The following is a 26,863-nucleotide window of genomic DNA, read 5'->3' as shown; positions in this document are numbered from 1 at the left end:
TCTCATTTCTGCCTGAAGCTCTCCTTTGTTTTTACAAACATCTTCACTTCAGCATTCTCAAAACCAGTTGTTTGTTGTTTGCACCCACTTGCCAAGAGCCCCCCAGATCTGGAGAAACCCATGGAGAAGTCCCTTGTGCCTTCACCTCTTGTGTGTTCATCCTTGCTTGCACAGCCACCGCTTCCTGCATGTACCCTGATGGCCCAAGGTCACAGCACATACATAGTGTTATACATCTGCTTTGGCAAACTGCTGCAAAGCCAAAGACAAAGTCTTGCTTTAAGCAAACAGAAACGTTCAGGACATAGCAGACTTCATGTTGGAAATCAGAGCCATACTCTTCAAAACTCTGGCCCTTTGTTCAGATGCCCTTTGGAGACCTCCCGCAAATACCTCACTTGGACTTCCAGATGCTAGAAATTAATTTTATTTTTTAATTCTGTGCCACAAATCCCTAATTTTGGAATGCGCACATTTCCTGTGCGGTCTCTGGCTCCTGGAGACTACAAATACATGTGAATTGCAACAGACGTTGATAACAAAAGTTTGAGGGCAGACCAAGAGCTTTTCAAAGCCTTCTTTAGATAATTTATCCTAGACTGGCGAGTAGCCACAAACTCAATGGTGGGGAAGGAGGCTGCTTTTGATTTAGCTGATGTTTAGGTGTGAATGAGAAGGAGAGATATGCGATTAATCACTGCAAGCAGAGAGATGGTATTATTTTGATTCATACTTGACAAGTTTTCTAGGAATGCTGAACTCGAGTAGAAATGCATGGCGGACCCAGCTGTTCAAACAGTGTGATTAATTAAACTGATTCCATGTGAAAAACAACACTGACTCTCACTCTCAAATTGCAAATCATTTTCAATATATTGGGGAAGGGCCAGCCGCCTTTTATTAATTGCTCTGGAGGTGATGAATCAGGGTTGTCTACAGAGACCCACACAAGCGCACATTCCTGAGAACATACGTGATGATGGACTAGTCTCACGGCTGCTCGCACCGGTGAGGGTTGCTTTCCCGGAGATGCTGCCGTTTGCACACAAGGCGGGGACGAAACCCCCTCTCCGATGAGGGCTCTCATCCCAACCCCGCGCCCGGGCTCTTCCAAAATCGCGACGTGCGCAGACGGAGCCGGCGCTTCTGTTGCGACCAGGGCTAATAATAAAACCTCCTCTCCCCACGTACGTATGCAGCTCGTTCACCTGCCAAACCACGGCTCTCTCAAAATATCAGTCAACCGAGAGCGGGCTTTGCAGCATATGATTTGCCCCAGACCACACAGGAAGCCTGTGGCCAAGCTGGAAATCGAGCCCAAGGCTCCTGGCTCCAGGAGAGGGTCTTGGCCACGGGCTTGGGGCCGTCCTGGGACCCTTCCCCACGCAGTGCTGGTCCAACGTAGGCAGGGGGACGTGGGTTTGACAAAAAAGCACCTTCCTTACACCTATTTAAGCCCATGCCGGTGGTGGGATGCCCTTGCAGCAGGTGCTCAGTGGGACTCATGCACCCCCAGGCGAGTTTGCTGGAGATGTGGCCCCATGAAAAGGTCCGGCAAAATCCTGCCCTGCAGTGGAGGCTTTTGATTTATATTTTCCCCGCCAGCTTGTCTGTTTTCCTCATGCTGCTGACAAGGAGAAGGATATTTGATACGTGCTGAGGGGGCAGATGTTTGAGCACCGTGGAGCAACCCTTGCAGGAGGCAAGGCTGCTTCTCAGGTGTAAACCGTCTGATGGTCATAAAATGTCTTACCGGGGGAGGTGGTGGGAGGGAAAGAAAGAGATTAATCTACTCGGTGCTCACAGATGTGGAAAAATACCCTTGAAACAGCTCAACTGGATGTTTTTCACCGCAGCTGCCAATGGAGGGAGAGTGACAGCCCAGCAGCAAGTGCGCAGACACCTTTCGCCTCAACCAGATCCCACGGGGCGCCTCACAATACCAGGCAGTGACCCCGTGCTAACCGGTTTCAAATGTAACATTTGAAATACCTTGCACATATATATCTGAGCCAAGATTTCCACCCTGAGCCTGGTGGGGAGGCTCTGAAGGCTTTATTGCAAGCACCTGTCTGGTCTTCAGAAGCGTTGCTCTCCTGCTGGGGTCAACAAGAGGAATTAGAGAGGCTGGTGGTTGCCCCTCTTCCTGCAAAACTGTGATCATGATCCCAAAATTTGCTACCCAGGGAGCCTCTGCTCTGACCCCTCGTGTTTGATCCTGGCGGGAGAAGTCATGTGCATTGAGATGTGTCCCAGACACCTCACGTTGGTGGAGCCCATGTGGCTCCAACCAGCCTTCCTCAGTGGCACGGCAGAGGGCTGATCTCGGGAAAATATTGCTTTGTCCACCTTCTTCAGCCCTTACAGCCTGCCATTTCTCCAAAACACTGCTGAGTGACAGTTAAAAAATGTTTGCCCTCTTTCCCCTCTCTCTGAAAGGAATGGGAGTCTCTACAGACCCATTTATATTGCCACCTCAACCAAAGTTAGTGGGAATATTCCCCTTCTTCTCCACAGGGGCCACGTTTCTCCCTTGGGAGACCTGTAGGGCCATTTACTAATTTCACAGACATCTCAGCGATTCCCCCTCGTCAACCTGAGCTTCTTAGAAATGGGGAACGCGATCTCCGCTCTGTCTCCGGGTGATGTGACGCCCTTGCCTTCATGCTCGTGCTGCTCCAAACAACACATTTTCTGAGCACACTGTGTTTGTCTGAAAATACACCAGGAGGGCTGCCCAATTTGGAAATGACTTGAATTACAAAAAAAGCACAGCTGTCTTTAACAGCTCTCGAAGCTCATGCAACCAGTCTGCAATTTATTGACTAGGATTAGATGCTTATTGTCTATGACACTTTAAATACCATTACATTGAAGTTTATACAAGAAAGTCCAAGTTTTCAAACTGGAATCTTAGCAATAACAGCTGGACCATTTGTTTATGTGATAGACAGAAAAGAATGACTTCTGTAATCTGTGTATTTGGCTTCAGGATTTTCTACGACACGGGGAGACAGAAACCTACCCCATCCCTTATTGAGGATTGTTAGACAGAGCCGAACACCACCAGCTAATTTGTCCCTGATGTTAAGTCTGCTGCCAAAGCTGGGGTTGAGTCCTTCCCTCGTCCCCTCACACCTGACGGAGAAGCACTTGAAACCCTCTAGCCCACCTCTGACAGTCAGGGCTAAGTCTCCCGTCTCCCTCTCCCCCAGGCTGCTCACATTCCGCATTTTGTTTCTAGCATGAAAGACTTTGTTTTAAATCATAATAGTAACCAGGCTGTAATCACATTATAGCACACATGGAGAACTCGCAAAAAGTCATGTGCTTTGGATTTGACATTCTGATTTATGGTTGTGCGCTCCAGTTACACAGCTGCAATCTCATTTTCGACAAAGATGTTTTCTATTTTTCTATTACTTTGCTTCACCCTGTCTTTATGTAGAAGAAAATGAAAGCCACCAGGTGAAGCCAGCACAAGAGGACAAATGTTTGCATGTTCTGGATCAAAACCATGATCAAATATTTTATGCTCTACTTTCATAAACAGCCTGCTACGGGCACATGTGGAGGGGGTGTAGATTTTTCATTTTGAACCATTTGAAGTTCAAAAAAAAAAAAAAAATTCCAGACTTTTATTTATTCAGAAACTAGATCAGCCTATGAAATTCACATCCCAGCCACTTGATCATGGTGACTTCACCGAAGAGGGAAGAGGCTTGCGGAATTACTCCTTAGACATTTGAACAGGCTTTTCTGCTCGCGGGGACCCATCGCCGCTCGCAGCCCACTCCCTGGAGCAAACTTTGCTCCTGAGCAAAGCCCAGTGGAGGTGGCGAAGTCTTGCTCTGCTCATTTAAGAGCAGATTGCAGTCATTAGCCCTTCCCTCTGTCAGTAACCCGCTCGTTTTGCATTCCTATGAAGAGTAGCAGCATTCCAGCTTAATTAAAAAAGTGAGCACTTTTGCAGTAAATTGCATTAAAGTTGGAAAGGGGCCAGAGCTTATGTTTTACATGAACCTCTCTTGTCTTTAGTGGAGTAAAGAAAAGAAAATGTCATCAACATTCTTTTCACAATTTAAACGCTGATGATCTATCTTTAGGGCTGGTGTTGGCTGAGCATTACATGGAGCACGAAACCACTGCTGCGTCCCTTACCGGGGGTAAATTACGCGTTACAGGCTCATAAACCTTAAAGTGCGGCGTAAAGTTTTACTAAGACCATCATTTTCAGTACGGATTTGGAAGGGCCAAGATGGAAAATGTATTTCTAGTGGTTCTAGAGCATGTGTTAAGGAGCTGAAAGCGCGTGTGAATGGAGCCTGTGTGGGTCGGACCCTGACCACGAGTCCTCTCTGCAGCAAGGCTTTGACTGTGGACTCTTTGGGGCAAGTAGCCCCTTTGTCTGAGCAATGAGTACCTCCTGTATAAATTCTGTGGGCTTCAAATGAGGGAATTTTCCATCTTCAGGACAGTGCTACTCCAAATTAGCAACTAAACATAAAGGTAGAGCTGGGATTCAGTAAAGCGAAGCACTGAAATGAGGTGTCAGGCCATTGAAAATGCTCCATGGACACTGCTGCACACTGCTGTGGCAATGGCCACATCTCTCTGTGGCACGAAGGAAAACTCCAGAATTGCTGTGAGCATCAAGGGGACCAGGAGAAAAAAAAAATCACATTTCTTTCCTAGACCAGAGGTTCCCAACCTGCAGAGACTCAATTTAACCACAGCCATGGAGGTGGGACTTCTGCAGCGACATGGGTCGGTGGGAGCTGGGAGGAGACACTTCCCTGAGACACAGTCTAAAAGGATCTTCAGTGACAACTTCTGCTCACAGGTTACCACCATCAGCAGAAGATCAGCAGTAACTTGTCTCTGAGGCAAATGAGGCTGTCCAGCGTTTGACCTACGGGGTAGCGAGAAAATAACTACATCAAAAATCTTGCATTTTTCAGATGAAGACTGCAGTGTTGAAGCCTCCCCTCTGCTCCACAGAATTCTGATGAAAAAGTCCAAAATTTAAGAAAGGGAGCCATTTGTTCTTCACTGTTGGCTAAATCCCAGTATTCTGGCTATGGTAATAACAGCACCACTGCTGGCCCATAGACCCCCAGATGGACAGAGTAAGACTGAGCAGAATGACTCACGCAGAAAAGCCATAGCATTTATTTCTCCTGCACTCTCCCTCCATTTCTATCCCTAGCAGAGACAGTCAAAACATTTTTGACCAAGAGGTTTTCCACTGGAAAATGCTGTTCTTTCTGAAATCAAGCAGGAACTTGTTCAAATGTCAATGACAGTTTTTGGTCAGGGAAAAGTCAAAACATTGCATTTTGATAGCTTGGTTTCAATTTGTGACATTTTGACTTTTATATCACAATACAATCCTGTTCTATTAGAGTAGATTATGTAGTTCTACATAATGAATTATACTTAAAAGTTGATATAATGTAAAAGTCAAAACAAATTAGCTCCTGCCACAGAGTTTAACAAAATATCCCAATACACTCTCTTTCAGTATTTTTTATCCTGGAGGCAATAGTGACTTTTAGCTTTTAATTCTAAACGGGAATGATTTCTCGCTTTATAAAACACTGGAAACCCTGGCAGAATAGAAATTCCTTCTTCCGGCCAGTGTTGAATATCTGCCTGGTGCCTGGTACTTCAGGATCATCTTTAAAAACTCATTAACTGATGGAAATAATTAAGGAGTGTCACCATAGCACTCACAGCCACCTGCCCGTCTTCCCTGGAGACACTTGGTCAACCTAAGATACTGTTCTCTTCTAATTTCGTTGTCAATCGCATGGGTGACTTCACCTGCCCAGTTAATCCCAGTATTTTATTTATATTGAATGGGAAAAAAAAGATCATATTTCTCATGTGATTTTCATGATCAAATGTAGGCATCTACTTTAGGCTGAGGAGGATGTCACCTGGACATCTTCCTAATGGCCACCCATAATGGCCTATATCCCATATCGATTGGACCATTGTTGCCTATAGAGGGATGTAAGGTGGGTAGCTCAGATGTAGACCTTGATGCACCATCAGATGAAGATTTCCCCTGGGGCCTTCAATCAACACATCTTATTTTCTCTCCATGATATATCTGCTTGGTGCCTTTGGGAAATCTCTCAGTGAGTGCTCCTTAAGGTTAGTCTAAATTGGAGTCTCTCGGAGTAACAGTCGTACAGCCGCAGATTAACTGCAAAGGAAAATTTGGAAGCAATTTCAAAACAATTCCTCCTCCATGTTTTTTTATCCTTTGTGATAAACCTTTCTCTTGAGAAATTCTAGTCATTTGTTTTACAGTAAACCTCAGAGCACTAGTGAAGACCAAAGTCGCCTGTGTTTGGTGTAGTGCACGTAAAGATATGCCTTTACCAGAAAGGCCTCCTTCCTGAAACAAAGCTTCTGGGAAAAAAATTCTGACATCACTGAAGCTCTACCGTATTTCCACAAAATATGTAAACAAAATCATGAGCTGAAATTATTTCTGTAATTCTTCATTTCACAGACAGCTGTTCAGCCATGCATTTGCTAAAGACAGGATTCCAAGCACATGATAATTTAAAAAAAAAAAAAAAAAGAAAAACTTCCATGTATTTTCTAGGGGAAAAATGTTTGTGGAAAAGTGGCTAAAAATAATCGCCAGGAAAGTGGGCCCATCCAGCCCTTGCAAAGTGGAAACATTTGGGCTATTTTGCACAAAACCATCTTCCCGCTTCCTGTGCCAAGGGTCGTTGCAGGTGCAGAGGGATTTGCCCGAGAAGGGGTGACTCGTGGTTCCCTCAGGGAAAGGAGGAGGTTCAGCCTCCCAGCCAGAGGGAGGTGAGGGCCAGACCCTGTGCAGATGGTGGAACATGAGCCCATGAGACCATACCAGGCAGCTCCATTCACCACTTTCCACACATGGATGGCTCCAGCGTGCTTGGGGAAGACTGAGATTTGCCACGTGCCCCACATTGTGGAGAGTGCCAAGGTTTCCATAAGCATCTTTACCTGCTCTGGTATTATTTTAATAGGACTTTCCCATTAGCTGGTGCAAACCCTTGGAGAAAAGTTGCATCTACAATTATTGTAGCGTCGTAAGGCCAGGCTGGGAGCCAGGGATGATATTGCACAACTAGGACAAACATTTCTTCCTGAGGCTTCACAGAGGCTGGCTGCCATGGGCAAAGGGTTTGCAGAACTGCTAAACTCCATACCTTGCAAAAAGACCCTGGAAGAGAGATTATGTTTTCACATTGTTTCCCAAATTACTTTAAATGTCAACTTAAAAGGCTTTTAAGGTTTTTATTTCAAACGGAAGTATTAACTGGAACTGCCAGGGGCAGTTAGCTTGAGAAAAGCAATACTGTGCATCTTAAACAGGGTAGAAATTTTTATGACCCAAATTCTTCATTTATTATACACAGATGGTGGAAGAAGGCTGCTGTCCCCAGTGCCCAGCAATGAAACAGACATGGCCACATTCTTCTGCAGGCAAATGGTGCCTACACAGAGCTTTCTTAACATAAAATGATGTTTCCCTCCTCATCCCTTCTATGTAGAGTGACATGAAGCATTCATAAGGCTGAGTCTGATTTGTAGGGCTGGTGAAACCTTTCACATTCCTGCCATATTTTAGACTGAAGGTATAGCAGGATGGGGCACAATGCTTCTCCTTGCCAAGCACAAGTGTTGGCTCTGGCTGACATGTCCCTCAAGGGTGACCACACGCATTATTGATGGTCACATTGGGCCATCTGGTTCTCCAAGAGCTCAGAGACAACCATCAATCACCAAACCAGCCAATGTGAAATCCACGTCTTGTTCCTCGCTCTGGCACTGACCCTTTCACAACCTTTGGCAAGCCCATCGTCCATAGTCCTGGATTATCTCCCAAGCTGAGAGCTTCTGCAAGGTCCATCTCTTACTCCATGCAGCACCAAGAGCAACAGGGTGTCAGCTGGAGCCCTCCGCCTCGGTAGAAAAAGCAATAATTTGAGAAGCAGAAGGTGACCATAGAGAGAAATATGAGAAACAGTTTTATTCCTCTATTGTGTTGTCCTGGGGAAGAATCTTTGCCCCTGATGAGGTGTCAAAATAGAGAAAAAAAATCAAAGCCAGCTCCTGGGAGGGAAGAAGAGTGCGTTTATGGGGCTCATTCTTCTTCTTCTTCTTCCTTTAGGAAGAAGTTCTTCACAGTAAGAGTGATCAGACACTGGGACAGGTTGCCCAGGGAGGTGGTTGAATCACCATCCTTGGATGAGTTTAAGAGTTGTTTAGATGTGGTGTTGGGGGATGTGGTGTTGGGGGATATGGTGTAGGGAAAAACTTTGTAGAATAGGGAAGATGGTTGGACTCGATGATCCCAAGGATCTTTTCCAACCTGAATGATTCTATGATTCTATGATTCCTTATGTTTTCACTGACACCACGTCATCAAAAATAACATTCCATACGTGAGCATTGTTAGACCTTTGTTTTACTCCCAGTTGCTGCAGTGAAAACAGGTGAACAAACCCACTTTGTAATGCAGCTGATGTGTTGATGCAGCAAGTGCAGCAAGAATTACGTAATTGAAGAGAAAAGGCAAATTTTCATCGACTGAGTCGGTAGTGTGATGCCACACATGTGCCTTCCTCCCTGCCCAGGGGAAAGGGAAAAACCTCACAGCCGAGTTGTCTAGACAGAAGTTCAAAAAGCCTCAAAAAATTTAGTGTGCCACAGGAAGAGATTGGGAGAGATCAAGCATGCTTCCAGAGGCTTGGACCATGCAGTAGGATAAAGTATGCCAGGTGAAAATGATACTTGGAAGTGGCCCATGATCCATCCTGTAGCAGAAGCAGGAGTGTCAAATGTCCCAAATGCCTATTTGAGCTGAGAGAAAATTTCTGCTTGAGCACAGATCTACTGATGCTTTTATGACAGAGCAAGGCCCACCTGAGAAGTGTCTTGGTGTTGTGGTCATCAGGTCTGGCTGGGACCAGGCACCAAAGCTTTAGAGAAAGGCAAAAATCCCAGTCCAGGAATGTGATTGCACAAGGAGTGGGAGAGGAGCTGTTGTGAGGAAATAATGCTCATCCCCTGCAAGAGCCAGGAAGTTCCAAAGCCTGTGATTAATTTAATGTGCTGTAAATGCTGTATGACAAACACGGGCATCAGCTCTTCTTCTAACCCCTCTTGGAAATTCCAGACAGTCCAACACCCAACACATCATCCCACAAGCTTTCATTTCTAATTCCAGGATTGTGCCTACCAGTGTGACACAAGCAGCTCCAGGCTCTTCATGCCTTGAGTTTGGTGAGGGATCCATAGTCCCATGCCTCTAAGGGTCAAACATTTCTGATTTCCAGCCTAAACATGTTCGTGGCCAACATATTAGCTATTTTCATGCTTGTGTTCCATAGTCAGTCCACAATGAAGGGGTATATCCATCTCTCCCATCTTCTGCTTTCCAAATCACTGGTGTCCAGTTCAGGGAATGGTTCCATCTTGCACTTGACCTTGTGTTTGTGTGGTTAGGTGTCTGCCACTCCACAAAATTACTTTGCCTACCTCTCTGGTAGTGCTCAGAATTGGCAATATCACCCAATGTTGTGCTACCTGCATTTTTCACTAGTGCCACATGATCTTCTGGTGTCATGTCCTACCCCCAGTCCCTCAGAAACAGGAAATTTTTCTTTGACCTGTTGCTCCATTGAAGGTACAAGGGGTTGCTAGTGTAACCCTGTAGCCAGATCCCCACTTCTTTTTTCTTCAAGCCCAACATTAAATTGGTTATGCTCAGATTTGGACCGTTAGTTTCCCTTGTCAAAGAAGTCAGTTATCTCATTGAATATCTATGATTATATATTGCATTACAGCGGCACGATCTGTCCTTAACAAAACCACATGGGATTTTCTCCATTTCCCATCCTCCCATTCCCCCTTTTCATCAAACTCTGCTCTCAGACCCTCCACAACACTGAGGTCAGCTAATGGGCACGCAGTAGCCATGAGCATCCTGCCCTCCTTACCTCACTTGTGTGAATTTAGGCACTAGTTTTTCCCTTCTCCAGTCCCAGGACAGTGGCCCCCAGTTGACAGATTCATTATCCTTCCTTGCTACTGGAGCTGCAGTTTCATGTGCTGGTGCTTTTAATACCTTCAGTGTTACCCGTTCACTTAAACACCAGTTATTACTGGGTTCAGCGCGGGGGTAAGCAGGCAAAATTCTCCTGCCTGCATTATACAGGTCACAGTAAATGATCTAATGATCCCTTTGGCCTTAAGGACTACAAATGTTAAAAGCATTATATGGCACGTCCTTTAAAAAGCTCCATATTTTTGGCACTGTCCCCTTTCTCGCTGTGATCTTATCAGCCCTCACAAGCTGAATGCTGTTGAAATTTATTGGTTACTTAACATGAATGGAGGGCATCAAGAAATGCTCTGGGGACTGTTGCGGATGATTCATATGTGGGAAACCTACCTCCCCGAGCAGTACTGAGCCATATCTGGGCGGGATGGGGGAGAGGAGAAGCACCATGAAAAGATACCAGGAGCCAAGCTGAAAATAAACAAAAGGAGGTATTTCCCCCCACGCTGGGTAATGGACCAGTGAAAATCTTTGCCAAGGGGAATTATGGGTGTGAAAAGTTTACTTAGGGTCCCGGGGAGATCGGACAAGTACTTGGACGAGCAATCCAGTGGGATCTATAAATAGATGGGTCACATCAGGCTAAGGAAATTCTCCGAGCTGGAGGTAGTGTGAGTTTGGGGAGAAACACCATATGCCCTTCTCCTGATGTGTCTTTTTTCCTGCTGGAGACAGAACTTGGACTGGAGGGACCCAGTTCAGAACGTATGTAGGTGGCTGCTTGAAATGCTGCCTTGCAGCTGAGATGGAAACCCAAGGCCTCCTCAACCACATTACCCCTGAAAGTCCTACACCCTTGTCCAGGAGATGGGGGTCCGTTCATCTACCAACACATAAACATACAAAGATTCTCCTGAAACTGTTGGACTTACCTTCCCAAGGCACCCACTGTTGGGCAGAGAAGCTGCCCATTGTACAACTTCATTGTTAACACCAGGGCGAGGAGTCAGAAAATAGGAGGTATTTCCCACGGAGAAAGTCAATAAGCAATTTTTATAGTTATATTTTTATTTTTCCAAGTTTGAATTGGAGGAGGAGTGCATAAAACAGTATAGTTTTCATCAAAAAAGGTCTTTTCCAGTGTTTGATGTTCAAGAAAGTACGTTTCAATTTAAACAAATTTTGGAAATAGTTTTTCATTTAGGGAAACAGAAAAGCAAAAAATTAATAAAAATACTTTTAACTGGGTTTTTCTTTTTTCACTAGCTCTACTCATGTAATTCCAGGATGGATAATTGCTTCTGACTGATTATTGTAGGACTGGAGCTCCAGTTGGGTAAAACATTCTTTTTATTGGAAAGCATTGTGTGATGCTGGTTTCGATTAAGGAGGTGACCTCGAGAAGACTGCACTGCAGTCTCCACTTTTCTTGCCTTGCTTCGCAAAAGAAACATTTTCCAAAATCCGCTAAAAGACATACAGGAGAATGTTTTGGTATTGTTTTTAAAAACGATAAAAGATGCTGAAAAACAATGATTTTCATTGATCATTGCTGTTTTACCTTGCAGACAGATTTTCCTAAGGACTATATTTTGAAATCCTTATCACTTCTTACCTGGGAAAAATTTTCACAGGTGTACTTAGGTCAAAAGTGACTTCTTTTTTCATTCTTTACCTACACAAATTTCCATTAGTGGAAAAACAAAGTGAAGATTTAGAGATTTGGCTCTATAATTTTAAGAATATTGTAAATGAATAGCTATGTAAGCACACAAGCACAGGCTCTTTGTTAAGGGTATGCTTATGAATTGCTTTTTAAAGTCAGTCTGGCCAAAAAGGATGAGTATATTATGAAAAGGGTTGCAGCTTTAATTGTTTGCAGTTTTCCATATTGGAAAATGAAAAAGAGAGGGAACAAGTAAAACTGATATTTTTTTTTTCTCATAAAAACAAAATATATGTTTAAAAGTCTACTTTTTTCCTCAAAGAGCAAGCCATTTCAAACATTTTATTTATGTATTGTGAAGAACTGTGTTTTTGTTAAATGTCTTTCTCATCAGAAAAAATGAAACCAAATTATTTCTAATCACAAGCAGAGTACAGGTCTGAACACTTTGCATTATTAATGAGGCACCAAAGGGAGTAACCATTTGCGAAACTGCCCGTTAATTTTTTATTAACCCTTTATAAACTTCAAATATGATGTGTGACCAACGTAACTCAGCTGTTCCTTTCATAAACCTCAGTGGCACTTTATGGGTTGTGGTCAGTGCCCTGGGAGAAGCTCAGGGATTCAGCTCTTTCTACTGGGAAATTAAAACCCTGCAGGTGAAAGGAGCTTAACTGCAAATGGGATTATCTTTATGGCAGGTCTTCTAGAGCTATTCAAAGACCAGAGCCCTTGAAATCACTGTAGATATCACCTCTAGGTATAGGTTTCTTCTGCTTTCCATTAAGCATGTGTTGCTCTGCCAACACCAAGCAGCCCAGTCCCATGGCAGAGAGTGCCCTGGGTCTCAGTGAAGAAACAAATGCATCGTTGCATATCATTAGACAGCTGAGGGTATCAGGTAATTGGGCATTCAGGACTTAAATGATGCCTCCAGCACTTAAAAGGTACAAATTAAAATGGTTCCTCTCCTCCTCCAACCCCCTGACTACGGTAGGGTTTTCCCCATATGCATATTCCCATGGTGCCCTTTTGGGTGATGACCAAGAGCCAGGATTGCTTTACAAAAGCTGCCTCCCCAGACATCAGCTGGACCTTCAAGGATGGATGGTTTGTTTAATACTCACTCTTAAACCAGCATTTGCTGAGAGGGTGTTCTTCGTTGGGACTGTGTGAAGAACACTGGAGGTCTCCCACGGCAGAGGCACAGAGAGCAGATGGGTACAGCAGTTCTCCCTGTGCTCTCCAAATCCCGTGCTGAGTCTGCTTTCAAAGGACAAGTTTATTTTCCTGTGCAAGCACCCACTTTTCCATATGCCAAACCCCACTACCCAGAAAGAGGCCAATTAACACAAAAATACATGAGACCACATGTTCTCCATTGGCTTCCAGGAACCCTCCCATGATAGAGGCTGTTTGCTTGGCTTCACCCTGCTCTCAGAGGCCTTTTAGGTGGGGTCCCAAGCCTGGCTCCTGCCTGACAAGGGCTCAGCATCATTCCCAGAACAGCAGCAAGATTTCGTGGAAAGATCCATGTGCTTGCTGCTTTTCTCCAGCCCTTCCACCTCCTGCCCCACGGTCCCTCCTTTCACCCACCCCAACTGCTGCACCAAGAGTCTCTCCCCTCCCTCCATGCCCAGCCGTGAGATGTCATGAGTTTAACGGCGTTTTTTTCTGGCAGCAGGAGCTCTCAGTGCAGCTTCCCACCCAGCCACAGCTCTCCCGGCTCCAGCACACGTCTGCAACTGCCGGAGCATCCTACATCCCTCATTAGAATCAGGGCCCCTTGGCACAAGGCATGGTGCGGAGGCATGCAAAGACATGGTTTCCTGCCTCAGAGAAATTCTCTCCCCAGAAACGAGAGCCTGCAGAGTAAAACACAGCTGCGAATGGCACCGGGAGCCTCGGGAGGCCAGGCTTTAAGAATAAGCAGGCACCTTGGGCTGGGAAGGTCCTAGTACATTTTTGCAGCTATGTAAACAACAGTAAACTCTCCTTTTGGCCGGGCTGGAGGCTGATGGCATAACAGGAAATTCTGGTGGATGATTTTCTTTTTTGGAAACCACATGAAAGTTAACCAAACTTTCCCAAAACAGATGAAAGATTCTGACCAGGAGCAATCGGAGGATGAAGCAGAAGTTTTAAGGGCGGTTGTGATCCGGTCTAACCCCGGGCACAGCCGTGATGGCAGGTTACTGCCGGGGAAAACAAGCTCCTACTCATCAGATGCTCTCAGCAAACCCCTCTCCACCAGCTCACGTCCCCAGGGGGTGACACAACCCAAAGTGGGACACCAGCAAGGAAAGGTGGATACCCTGAGGGTTATCAGGGTGAGGAGCGGAAGGGACTGCCCTGCCCTGACTCTATCCAGCCCTGGTGGTGTATTTCCAAAGAAGCTGTGAACCTGAGGAGCAGAGAAAGGTTGGGGCTTCAGGCACTGCGTGTGGCTCTTCTTTTATAAGCCACAGGCTTTTTATGGGGACTCAAACCAGGCCCCCAAAACAGCTGCTTTGGCAAGGCCAAGGTGATTCAGTCATTAACTCCATTAATCTTCACCCTTGTACCAAAGCCATCAATATCTGCTCAGCCCTGACCATCCTGCTGGGTCCACTGGTAGCTCCCAGGGTTCCTCTTGGCCTGGTGAGTGAATCGGTGAGGAAAAAAAAATAAAAATAAAGAGAGGTCTTTCTGCAAAGCCAGTAGTGCCCGGCCAAGAGGCTTCCACACACAAGTGGCTTCTGAAACACAAACCAACCACAAAGGTCTCCACTCTTCCCACAGCACAATTGCGTGGGCTCGGCTGGAAGCCCTGCTCCAGCGGAGGCTCTGCCTGCTGAACGCCAGCCAGCAAGCAGAGGAGCCCGGTGCTAGACCCTGGGAAGGAGGCACACCAGGTCTCCCAGGCCACTTCCCAGAGCCCCGTGGCTTCGTATGGGACTGGGGTGGGCAGGGAAAGGGAAGGGCAGCCTCTGGGAAGGGACCAGCCACCACAGCTGTGAGCGAGGACATCCTCTCCAGCAGCAGAGACCCTTGGACCCAGGAAGTTTCCATGGGTCAGGACTCCGCAGGCTGCTCTGCAGTGTTTGTTTGGGTTGGCTCGCAAGCTTCCCGGTACGTATGTTTACTGGGGCGGACACATCAGTCCAGGGCTGGAGATGTGCCCTGCATGTCTCCATCGCAGGGGTAGCTCACCATTAGGAAGCAAGGGTCCCCATGATGCACTCATATTTAATAGACATTGATTGCAGTCTTAAATGAATCCAGCCACAACCCTGGAAATTTTCTTTGGAGGAGCAGATACCGTCTCCAAAGTGCAGCGTTCAGCAAGCTGAAGCGAATGGTCTAGGCTGGGTTGTAAGACATGAGCTAACTGCCAGCTTCTATTTCCATCTGTGAACACACCAGAGCCAAAATCAATAAATCATCATCATTGCCACCAAGAATTTGGTTTTATTGGATGATAATATATTTCCTACTGGTGAGACCATGTACCAGCATCTGGAAGAGGAACAAATGACTATTTACATTGCAGAGCAGGGAAGACAGGGGAAAGAAATAAGTAAACATATCACATATGCTATATGGAGATTACTGCGGGGTTAGTCTCCGTTATGACATCTATCTCGGAGGGGAGGGGAAGAGGAAGGTGACTCATAAATGTCCCAATACGAAGTGAATTATTCCATCACTTCACTCTCCTGTATCTCACATGTAGACGGGTCCTTTCTTCTCCCCTCCTATGCAAACACAGCACATGGGACAAATGTGTAATTGGCAGATCTTCGGGTGACAGCAGGGGCTTTGCTGAAGCAAAAGCCCCACAGCAGCAGGGCTAAGGGCATTATATTCTCCTTTTGAAGAGCAAGATGTTGTTAAGCGAGGAGGATCACAGCTCTTGACTTCAGGAGTCCCTCACCCTCAACCCACAGAGATGGGGTACCCGTACCCTGGTAGAAGGGGTGCCATAGGAATAGCTTTGAAGCCACTGCATCTGCAGGGAGCATCTCTGCTCAGCGCTGTGCTCACAGCATGCTCCAGGTCTCCGGAGGGTTCCTTCTCATCTGCCTGGCTGAGGTTTCTCTTGCCCATTTGCTGTCTGCAGGGTCCGTGCTGCCTTCTTCCCCCAGGCAGTCAGAAATGCATCTGTGCAGAAACCAAGCACTTTCACACTAGAATTGACAGTTTGTCTCTACTGAAGCCTTCCCTGAAACAGGGAATTTTTGCTTGATGAAAGTTGTCATTTCAATCAGCTCTTTTTTTTTTTTCTTTTTATTTTCCTAGAAAGACTAATACGAATATAATACAATGCACAGCCAACACATTTCGATCCTCAAAGTGAACTATCCACCCCCCTTCAATGCGAAAGCCTTCCCAGGAGACAACCCCATCCTCCCCCAAGTGCATGCCTGAGCTTTCCAAGCCTCATCTCCCTCCTCTGTGCCACCAGGAGGACTGAGACCGGCATGGAGGGGAGAGCTAGTGCTCGCTGCTCAGTCCTCGCTGCGTCGGGAATCAGTGCCATTTCAGTTCCTGCCTCCCCTGCTTCTGACCATTCGGTCTTGGCCTCCTAAACGGGCTTTCATCACCCAATTAGAAACAGAGCAACCTCCCGCTACTTAGTTATATTTGGCAAGGCGAGCGCACACACAGCGAAATAATCTATAGCGCTCTCCCTGGATCAGCACGTGCTTCGGAGGAGAGGTTTGGCAGCCCGGCCCTCCAGCCATGGTCCCCTTCTGCATTTATCCGCCTCCACCGGTCACTGCCGATCAGCAGCTCCTCGGCTCGTTAAAAGCAGGAACACCGCCCGCCCTTGTTCTCCCAGGGCGGCCGCCCCTCGCTCCCGCCTGCTCGGAACTCCGGGAGGACTGATGTCACCCACATCCTGCTGTGCCGCTGCCGAGCTCGGCTTGGGGATCCCCTTCTCCTGGTCCCTTACCTGGTAAAAGAGGGGCTGGGAAAGGGTGCGCCTCCTTCCAGGTGAGGGGCTGGGGTGGGGGATCTGCAAGGAAGAAAAGGAGCAAAGGTGATTTTTTCTGAATGTCTGAGCTGGCTCCTACAAAAGACATCCCAAAGGTTGCTGTCCCAGTGTTGGGACATCTCAGGGTTCTGCCGAGCTCCTCCAGCTCCAGCTGATGCTTCAGGACCTATATATGGTTCCCAGGACACCTACTTACACCTTGATGGTGACCTGAGTGGCTGGACCTGACCAATGCACAGCCAGACTTGCCTTGTCACTGCTAAAACCAGGATGTGGTGGGATGTGCAACCCTTCCCCAGAAAGGAGACCTGCATGTGGAGGGTCAAGGACAGCCACCTGATGGGATGGTGCTATTCCACACTGTACTATGGAGCATGTCTGGGTCTGTCTGCGGTGTGAGCGCAGGGTTTTCTTCTCCCAAATCCCTGGTTTTATGTGAGTTAGTCTGGCCTGGGTCAGGGCTGAAGATCCAGGCAAATCTGCATGGATGGAGAGAAACCAGCTGGGCTCTACTGCTGCTCTCTCCAGCCCTTGGAAAAAGTCAGGTCTGGGCCACATCCATCCCCAAGTTGCAGATCCTGAAGGCCAGTAACCACCTGGACACTAGGGAGATGCCAGTCAGCTGAGCCTCCCATGTCCCCGGGCCAGAAGAAGGTACAAGGGTACGGTGGCAAGGGTACGGCTCCAAGTCATGCTGCCATGTCCCATCACACGACCCAGTGCTCAGAGCCTCAGATGTTGCATTTTAAAAAGTCTTTTGAGTCCTGGTCATTAGGGAAGCAAAGCCATTCCCTGGTTCAGTGAGGGGACACAAGCTGCACGTGTTTATAAGGTGACAAGCGAGGTGTTCCCACCACAGCGGGGCTGTCACAGGCTCAGCAAGAGCAGGCTGACAAGGTGTCACATAGGGGTCCTGGTTTATTTTAATTCGTGAGGTTACAACCACAGCACGAACAACCCTTTCATTGGAGAGGCACAAGGAGAGCCCTAAAAGCTGTCTGGCACTGGGCTGGGGTTTCCTGATGGTTTAAATCCAAAAATACAATGCAAAGCAGCGAGGGTGGGCATGGGCTCCATCCTCACATCAGGTGCAAGGCTGAGCACATGGACTTGTACTGCATTGCTCTGGTTATTGGGGAAAAAAGAGAGTCCTGCAGCAACAGCAATTATAAAAATCTTCTGGAGAAGGGAGAACACAAGGCTCGAGGGACCCTCCTTGCCTGAGGAGCTATAAGAAGGCAGGCAGTAAAAAAAAAGCAGACCTGGGAATAACCTTTATTGAGTTGAAGCAGGTCCTGGGGAATGGACCAGCTGCAACACCTGATGGGCACACAAACATCCAGCACCTTGAGAGCATCCGAGAGCCCCTCTAAGAGGAATTTTTGAAACTCGGGTACTAAGCTCTGCCTAAATTTGGTTTTAGTGCATTTCTGGGCTTCATTCCCCCTAAAAAAACTCCAGAATTTATATAGTTGCTGTGCACAGGTGTATATACACGACGTCTATCTATCACAAGCTGGTTTTAACCCGTTGATGATTTCAGCCCAATTTGGAGGTAAGCAAAACTCTGAAAAAGAATTTGGCTTCTGTAAGTTTTGTGGAAACGGCTGGAGGAGAGAGACCTTATTTCTGGCCTGAATGAGGGAAAGGCTCAGCCCTTAGGAGACACCAGAGAGTCCACACTGGCATTGCCCGGGGCAGATGGGCTCTACCAACTCTTCTCCCTTTCAGACCCACCTGGTGGAGACGGCAGTGAGGGGGCAGGATAGGAGGAGGGAATGGCGGTGCTGCATGTTAATGAAGTTGGGTAATAATAATTGTTTTATTTGTAAGCACCCCCACCCCTGTTGAATCGCTGGAGGCGCTGCACAACAACCACAAAAACAATTGCTTATTAATTAAAACCACACCGACCTCCCCAAGATTGCAAACAGATGGATAAACACATCATATGATATAATATCTCAGGAACTGAGAATGGGAAGGGACCACCTGTACCAGCCGTCTTGGGCAGGCAGAGGTTTAGCCTGTGCCTCCCTGGGGCCACAGCTTCACAACACTCACCAGCACCCCAGCAAACATCAGGACCTCTGTATTACAAGCTGTAACATGTCCCCAGAAAAAAACTCCAAACCACAGGAGGGCATTACTCTTGTCCTAAAGCCCTGCAGAAGCCTGGAAATGCCCAGATGATGCTGTAGGTACAGTACCAGTCCCCCCCATGTGTTAAAGAATGAATCAAAACCCCTCTTCTTTATGCCAATCCTTCCAGTCTGAGCTGGGGTGGAAGGAAATGCCCTTGCTTCATGTCTGGGGAGCAACACCATCTTCATCCTTGGTAGAGTCCACCAACTTGGCACTGTCCTCTCCACCCTAGAGCCTCTCTGGAGCTCCCGTGCTTCAGTGGGAAACCCAGAGGAGGTCTACAGGTGAACTGTGCATTGGGGAGTCTGTCCAGCCCCGAAAGTGCCTGCAGCTTGGGGCTGATAGAGAGAAATTACAATGCAACACGTGGACTTAACAAGTCCCTTCCCAGCCCTTCAGAAGTGCACGTGTTTTTCGTCTGAGCATCTCTAAGCAGTCACAAGCACAACAGTTTGCCTCCAGATCACCTCCACTCAATAAGGAAAGCGCCGTTCAATCCGCCCACCCCAATAAACCCAGGAGTCGCTGAGCCAGGCTTGGTTCTTCACGATTTAATCAACTGAGGCAACAGTGGCATATGAAAAGGGGACTTTAACAAATCCACCATCCCCAATACCCATGGGTTCCACCTCTTCCCCTTGAGCCCCACGCCCCACGGCAGCCGGGACTGAGCTTTCCTCCTGACTTTCTTCACCGCACCTTTTACACATTGCAGACCTTATTTGAGGAAATGCTCCTGCAGCCGTGTCCAGGGGAGGGGGGAAGGGGGCCGGAGAGCGGCTGCCAATGTTTTCGGAAAGGTGAGGACGGGCTGAGCCGGCGGTCCTGACTCACGGAGGCAGCTGGCGGCTCTCCCCGGCCAGCTGGAGGGTGGGAACGGCCTCGCCGAAGGACGAGGACGCAGGGTGTGGGCTGAGCATCGCCCGGGGAGCAGCCACATCTGGGGAGGAGGCTGCGGGGGCTGCCAGCTCACGCACGGCTGTCCTCCCAGCGCCAGGCGTGGAGAGGTGGCCGGTGCTGACCACACGTCTCTGGGAAGGCACCTCTTGGGTAAAGGGTGAAGAAAGCCCTCCAGTTTCATGTCTCCTGCAGAGCTGCAGCCCAGCTGGCGTTTTGTAGGAGGACAAAACCTTGCCCAGAGAAGCTGTTGATGCCCATCGCTGGAAGCGTTCAAGGCCAGGTTGGATGGGGCTTTGAGCAACCTGGTCTGGTGGGAGGTGTCCCTGCCCAGGGCAGGGGGTTGGAACTGGATGATCTTTAAGGTCCCTTCCAACCTGAATCATTCTATGATTCTATGACAATTTGTCAGGTTCCTCCAGCCCAGTTTGGCCAGCCATGAGATTTCTCACCCCAAAGCGCCCAAAGAGCTGGTAGTGTGTGAGCCAAGCAAACATCCCATCTTCGCACAGACCACAAAGACAGCTCTTTGAGCACAAGCTGGGGACTACTGCATGAATTTTGACCTTTGTTTCTCTACAGTCCATTCAACCCTTCTCACTCTCACATTAGTGTGTGTTATTGAGCAAATGAACTTAACAAGTTGTTGAGAGAAGCTACCTCAGATGTCTGTGTGTCTACATCTTGGAGAAAAAACCTGAAAGGGCACTGGGGATGAGTTTGCCGGTGGAAGACTTCATTTGTCCATCCTCCAAGGATGGTTTGGCAATGGAAACGACAGGTGTTCCTGCTCTTCACCATTGGACAGGGTTATCTTGTCCCCATCACTTGTGACTCAGGCTCTGTACGTCCCAACAGCCCACAGACAGAACTCACACCAGTGGGACCAATATTTGGGATGCTCCATGCTGACCAACACCTTTCCTTCTGCAACAGGAACACTTGGGAAATTCTTCATCTAGAAAATCTCCTGTTAGTGCGATTGACCTTAGTTTTATCTGGATCCTTGTGGGAACACACCACAGGCTTTTTCTGGGACCAGGGATTTCCCTTCTGTCAAGCATATGTACCACCACTCATGAATTCTGATCCATTATGTCACATTCTCACCAAACCTACGTGGTCCTGGGTAGTCCTTACACCACATCTCTCTATTTCAGGTGCCAGGAGGAAGAGCGTTCCATGCTGTGCAGGGGAGAACAGCCCTTGACATCCCTCTTGCTTCCAGGGCTACATCCTTCTCTCCATGGTCCTCCCTTGGAGAGGGACCAGGCATCCCCAACCACAGCTAGAGAATGTGGGAGACAAGGAGATCTGGGTTGTGGGAGGGCTGAGACAAGTTACACAAGCCGATGCGTGGCCCAACAGAGAGGCCGGTGGAGCTGCCAGGGATATATGCCGAAATCGCAGAGGTCAGAGTCTGGCCCAGGTTTATTAATTCTCGTTATTCCGATGACATATGCGGCACTGCGTGGCCACAGCACAGCTGGGGAGCTGCTGTCTTATCAGCTCTCACTCCTGGAAGGCTTCTCCTGCTCTTCTCCTCAAAGGCTGACTTCCTGACCCAACACAAAGCTCCATGCAACCCGTGAGGAGCCAGTGGCCTATCTCAGGGCTGGATTTGTCCCCTCAGGAAATTACTATGGGCCCTGACTGATCTCCAGTGGACCCATCCAAAAAAAGAATAATACAGCTTTTCTGCAGACAACTCTATCTTTGCTACATACCAATCCCATGACAAACCAGTTGGCATGCGAACGCAAGCACGAAAGCAATTTGGCTTCCCTCCTTCTTATGTTGACAGCTTTAAAGCCGCTCTCTTTAAACTCACCTCCTGTAGGTGGTTCGGCAGCAGAGCCAAAGGCTGTGATTACACTTCCAGAATGTTTGTTAGCTGCAGGTCCCCAGGCACCAAGTTCTGGAAAATATTTTTCAAGCAATGTCCTCAGGGTCAGAGGCAGGTTCTCTGGCTTGTTCCTGGCTGACTTCACACTGGGGTATGCGCGCCACAGCCAGTGTGTTTTTTAGAGCTCATAGGCAGACAGACAGATCTGATAGTCTCTCTGGGTTCCCGTCCACTTAGATCCCATCCCACACCTCAGAGGGTTCGTCCCTTGGAGCAGGCGGCGCGGTGGGATTTGCTCCCCACAGGGATGTCCGAGAACAAAGCAATCGGCAAGGCTCTCTGGGCCGATCAGATAAGGCGGATGCATCTTTCTGAACTTCATTACTGAGAAAGCACTGGTCTGACCCTTCTCAGCTGGTGATCACGCCACACAGCACGGGAGCAGCTGAGCAGGAGAGTCACAGCATCACTAGCAGAGAGAAGAGGTTTTATGAAGTGTAGAGGGGACCTTCAATTGCAGCAAGTGTGAAACAGGATGAAAAGACCCTTCTGGTAGCCCACCAGCACTTTGTAACTGGTCCAGATCATCCATCTCCTCGCACACGAAAACAGCCTCCAGCCATGCCCCCCAGTCCTGCAGTGCAAAGGTTTGCTCCAGTCAGGTGCAAACCACCATAAAAGCCAGTAGGACCTCAGCCTCATACCATTTTAGGTCTAATCATCACCATGTTGATCGCAGCTTCCCCTGCAGGACACCTCTGCTCTTGGGTGAGATGTGGATTAGCAATGTGGGAAGATTGCAAGATGGTCCCAGGTTGGCTCATCCTTTTGTTGAAATTGGGTGTTTTCTTACCTTTTGGGCATCGTTATAATCCTGTCAAGCTCAATCACTGAAGCTAAACCTGTGCTTTTGAGCTGAAACCTTGTATTCCGACTAAAAAAAAAACCACAAAAAAAAACCCCAAAACCCCCAAGGGATCATTTGCCTTAGAAAGGAGGAAAGGAGGTGAGGACATGGCAGAGTAGGAAGCAGCTAAGCAGAGGTAAAGGTCTATGGCTCCTGTTCCCACAGGGACAAGGGACTGCTCCATGCCATTTAAAGGTGGCACACTCAAAACCAATAAAAAGCAACACTTTTCTACCCAGTGTGTGCTGCTAAACTGTTGGATTCCCAGCCTTGAAACTAAACAGTGTCTCATCTTACATACACCACCCAACGAGCCTCAGTGCTACCTCCCAAGTCTTAAGTCATATCACTGGTGACGCTGGAGAAGGGAATGAGAAAAAGGAAACAGGCTGACATATCCGACCCGCTGAAATCACAGTCAAAAATGGCTTGGCTGAGAAGCCAATTTAAAGGAGAAGAGCTCTGCTCAAGCTGCACGTTGTTCTGGCTGTGTTGCCACAAGACCTATGCACCTGTATTAAACGTAGCTGACAGAGGTCCACCTGTTCTTTGCCGTGGCTATAGGGCCAAACACCGGCCAAATCATCATCCATGACATCTGAGTCATTGCAATTAAAAAATTAGTGCAAGGAGTCTAAAGTAAAAGGTGCTATGACAGTGAAGGTCATGCAGTTGCAGCTATTTGGGACTAAGCCTCTCAGCTTCTCCTTTGCAGCACTGAGGTCCACATATGGAAAAACCCAGCCTCCCACTTCTCTCTTCTTCTAGTTCTTTCACAAATGAAATAAAGCTTTTTTTTTTTTTTTTTTTTTTGTACTCTTCTACTTTGTCACAGAATCACAGAATCACAGAATGCTATGGGGTTGGAAGGGACCTCTGGAGATCATCTAGTCCAATCCCCCGGCCAAAGCAGGTCCACCCAGAGCAGGTTGTACAGGAGCGTGTCCAGAATTCTGTTCACATTTTCGTGCAAGGAGGAGCAGAAACTTCTCAGCAAAACCAGAATTTCCTTGGGCCAGAAGGGCATAACAAAGCATATGTTCTGTATTTTGCAGACTCATCTTACCAAAACCAGGTATCTGGCCATATGTATATATATATATATATTAATATTCTGGCATTCTTTTCTCTACAAAATTAGCTGTGAGTAGAACCTGTGCACTGACAAGTCACACAGAGTGCTGGAGCACAAGGGAAATATTTGAAAAGTTATTAAGACTAGAATTAGAATGCCCCAAACTAAAGACAGAGGCAAACTCTTCCAGGAAAGGTACCTTTCCTGGCCTGGAAGGTACTCTGCCCCTAACCCCACAAGTTAGACACTACCAGTTCGCCTCCTCCAATTCTCCAGTAATTGGGTGGGAGGGAGAAAAGAAGGGGATCTCCCAAAAGCCTTGGGCACATAGGGCTGATGTCTGCATATGCACGTGTACCTCATCGGTGCGATCGACACATGCACCACACACAAAAAGACTTTTTATAGGAAACCCGTGGTCTTCTGAAAATGCCAAGTTGCATCAACATGTGGTATACCATACCCTCTTTATTCCTTCCTCACTTATTTTCCACCTGTGTGTTTATTGAACAAAGCAGCTCCATAAAAACCTTGGGCTTTTATCTTCTGTGTCAGGGGATCCAGCAATCTGGTAGCTTGTAGCAGCCTGGTGTCCTCCGTCTCCATCCTTCAGTCCACCAGCGCATGAAAAATACATTCAGGCTCTCCAGGAGCCACGTGGGCGCTTCCTCCTTACTGTAACTTACATTCAGAAGTTTTTCGTTCACAAACTTTCCTCTGGAGTCCTTTTCTTAAACACGGATTGCTTGTAATATTCTTGACGTTTATTCATTGCATCTCTAATAACTATTAGTATTCAAGAGGTCATATTAAGAGCCTGGTGGGTTTCCAGCCGCAATTACCCTGCTTTGTTTTACTTACTTGTCAAAGAGCTGGTCTAGGGGGTTATGTTTGTTCTGCTGAAAGAAAGCTTTATGGCATGTTTCAGGGCTGACATTATGACACTAGTAGGCCAGACAATCTGTCGTTGGAAAGAATTTCTGCAAATCCCCAAAGTTTTTCTGCATTTCTATGCTGTCATCTAAAAAGCAGCATCTGCTCTGTAAGGCTGCCAAAAGAAGGTCATATTTTTATTTTTACCAATAAAAGGAAAGGACGAGCCTGTGGTTCAGGCACTGGACGAGCCTTCGGGCGGCCTGGGGTTCGCTTCCTGATTCAGCCATGAGCTCCCTGTGTGACTTTGGGCAGGGTACCCAACTGGGGACAGGTACCTTTGCCTGTTTGGAAAGCAAGGAAGTGCCTTCCTTCCACCCTTTGGAGCAATGTCCTTTTCTAGCATCACTTCTGGCCAGAAGTCGTCTTACTTGACGTAGGCAAAGAGGGTGAAAATGGCCCAGCATCACAGACAACGCTGGTCTCTGCATCTCTCCCACCTCTCGTCTTGCCCTGCTCCCTCTGGCTCCTCTGCATCTACTGTTACCTGTTCCCAAGCTGTAGCTTTTTAAAATTTATTTTATTTCTTTTTTTTTTTTTTCTTGCAATGTATGCCTTCCTCCTAAATGAGGTTTTTCCTCTTCGTTTGGCCTTGCCACGGCTCTGAAGACAAACAGCTCACATTAAAAACGTTTCTAAGGGAGGGTTATTTTCATGCCATCTTTGCTAATGGCATCTCTGTTGGAAACTGTCAGTTGAATGCTGTTTGACACTTCCCTGGCTGTCACACACGGAGGAGAGCCAGAAAACGGGAACCTTCTTTCCAAAGGAGATGAGATTTCAATGGAAGTGTCAGTTTTTAACTTAAGTCTTCTCAAATATTACATTCACAAAAAAGAATTCACCAACAGCTGCACTTCTAAGAGACCAAGGGACTGATTACATCTGTCATGTGGATAATATATTGCCCTTTGAATGATAGGTGTGTACCCAGACTCGCAGCGCATCTATGGCCAATGAAGTGACTTCAAAGGTGGTGGTGGGTGGCAGTGGTGGTGGTGGGCTGGGCTGGAGGCAGGGGAGAGGCTGGGGTGTACGCTAACCTCAGGTGTTTTCAATAAATCTCGTTGTGCTTCACACAAGGATGCTTTAAAGCCCTTTGACAGCTCCAGCTTTTTAACACCTATTTTCGATTATGCAACAGCCACTATTTGTAAACAGGTTAAGAAAATGGTATAAGCGAGTTGCATTCATATTTTAAACAGAAAGCGCAGCACTTCAAATGCAAATAGGAGACATCCTGTCTACAAGGACATTTAGCCAATTGCTTGATGCATGTGGTTTCAAAGATGGTTGACTTCTATCCAAAAGACACAGATGGGATGACTTAGACACAAACAGCTTTTAATTTACCACTTATGTTGCGTCTTTACTTTACCTGCTGCTATTAGAGCAATAAGGGTGCAAACACAGACCTAGAAAGAGCATTCCTGGTTAGAGCCCCTGGTTAGACACGTGAAGAAACTGCCCTTGAAATGGCCCTTCTGCACTGAAATGCCACAGTCCCCAGAGTCAAAAAAGCCTGCAGAAATCAAACAGAGTAGAGCAGGTCCCCTGTGCAATGGGCAATTCCTCGTCTAATTTAAAACACAGTTCACAGGTTCAATATTTTAGCATCTAGGGACAGAGCTGTAGCCCAAATACTCCGCAGGATGCAGTGGGATATCCTTCTTCTGTTTTATTCCCTCAAAACAGTGGCAGAGCTCTCTTGCAAAACGTATTAAGAAACACGGTGAAGTTTCACACCATTTAAGTACTAAGGCAGATGGGTAATTCATCCTCAAGATATCCAGATACTTTGAGGGGTGATCCAAAATCTGCTCAGCTCCACAGAAAGGAGACTCACAGAAACCTCCGTGAGCTCAGCAGGCATCTACCGGAAAGGGCAAAGAAAAAGCCAGTTTATTCAGTTGCACTAAAACAGACAAAATAGATAAAAATAAAACGTATGAGTGACCAGTCCACGTGTCTACAAGGGGCATAAGTTTCCATCGACCTCGGTGCCTCAGGGACATGAAATAATTGTGAATCTTATGTGCCAAAAAGCCCTGTGTAAATATTGCTCATTGCTAAACAAAACAAAAGGTTGTTTGACCAAATCAGATGTGACAAAACAAAAAGAACACCACAAGGAAGTAAACATGTGAAGTCCACATTTTCTGAGGGACTCTGAATAATGCTCTAAATGAATATTTTGGAGCTTGGTTTTGTGCAGGTGCTAGGAAGTTTTATACTCAGAATGCCTGGAATATTTTCTCCACTACGGGGAAATTAATAAATACTAGTACGCTTGAGTCTTTTGTGCCAATACTAACCATTAACTTTTGGCTTCAAG

The sequence above is a fragment of the Numenius arquata genome, chromosome 6 (genome assembly GCF_964106895.1).
Source record: "Numenius arquata chromosome 6, bNumArq3.hap1.1, whole genome shotgun sequence".
Classification (NCBI taxonomy): Eukaryota; Metazoa; Chordata; class Aves; order Charadriiformes; family Scolopacidae; genus Numenius; species Numenius arquata.
The sequence above is the reverse complement of the archived record's forward strand: the minus strand, read 5'-3'. Positions refer to the sequence as shown.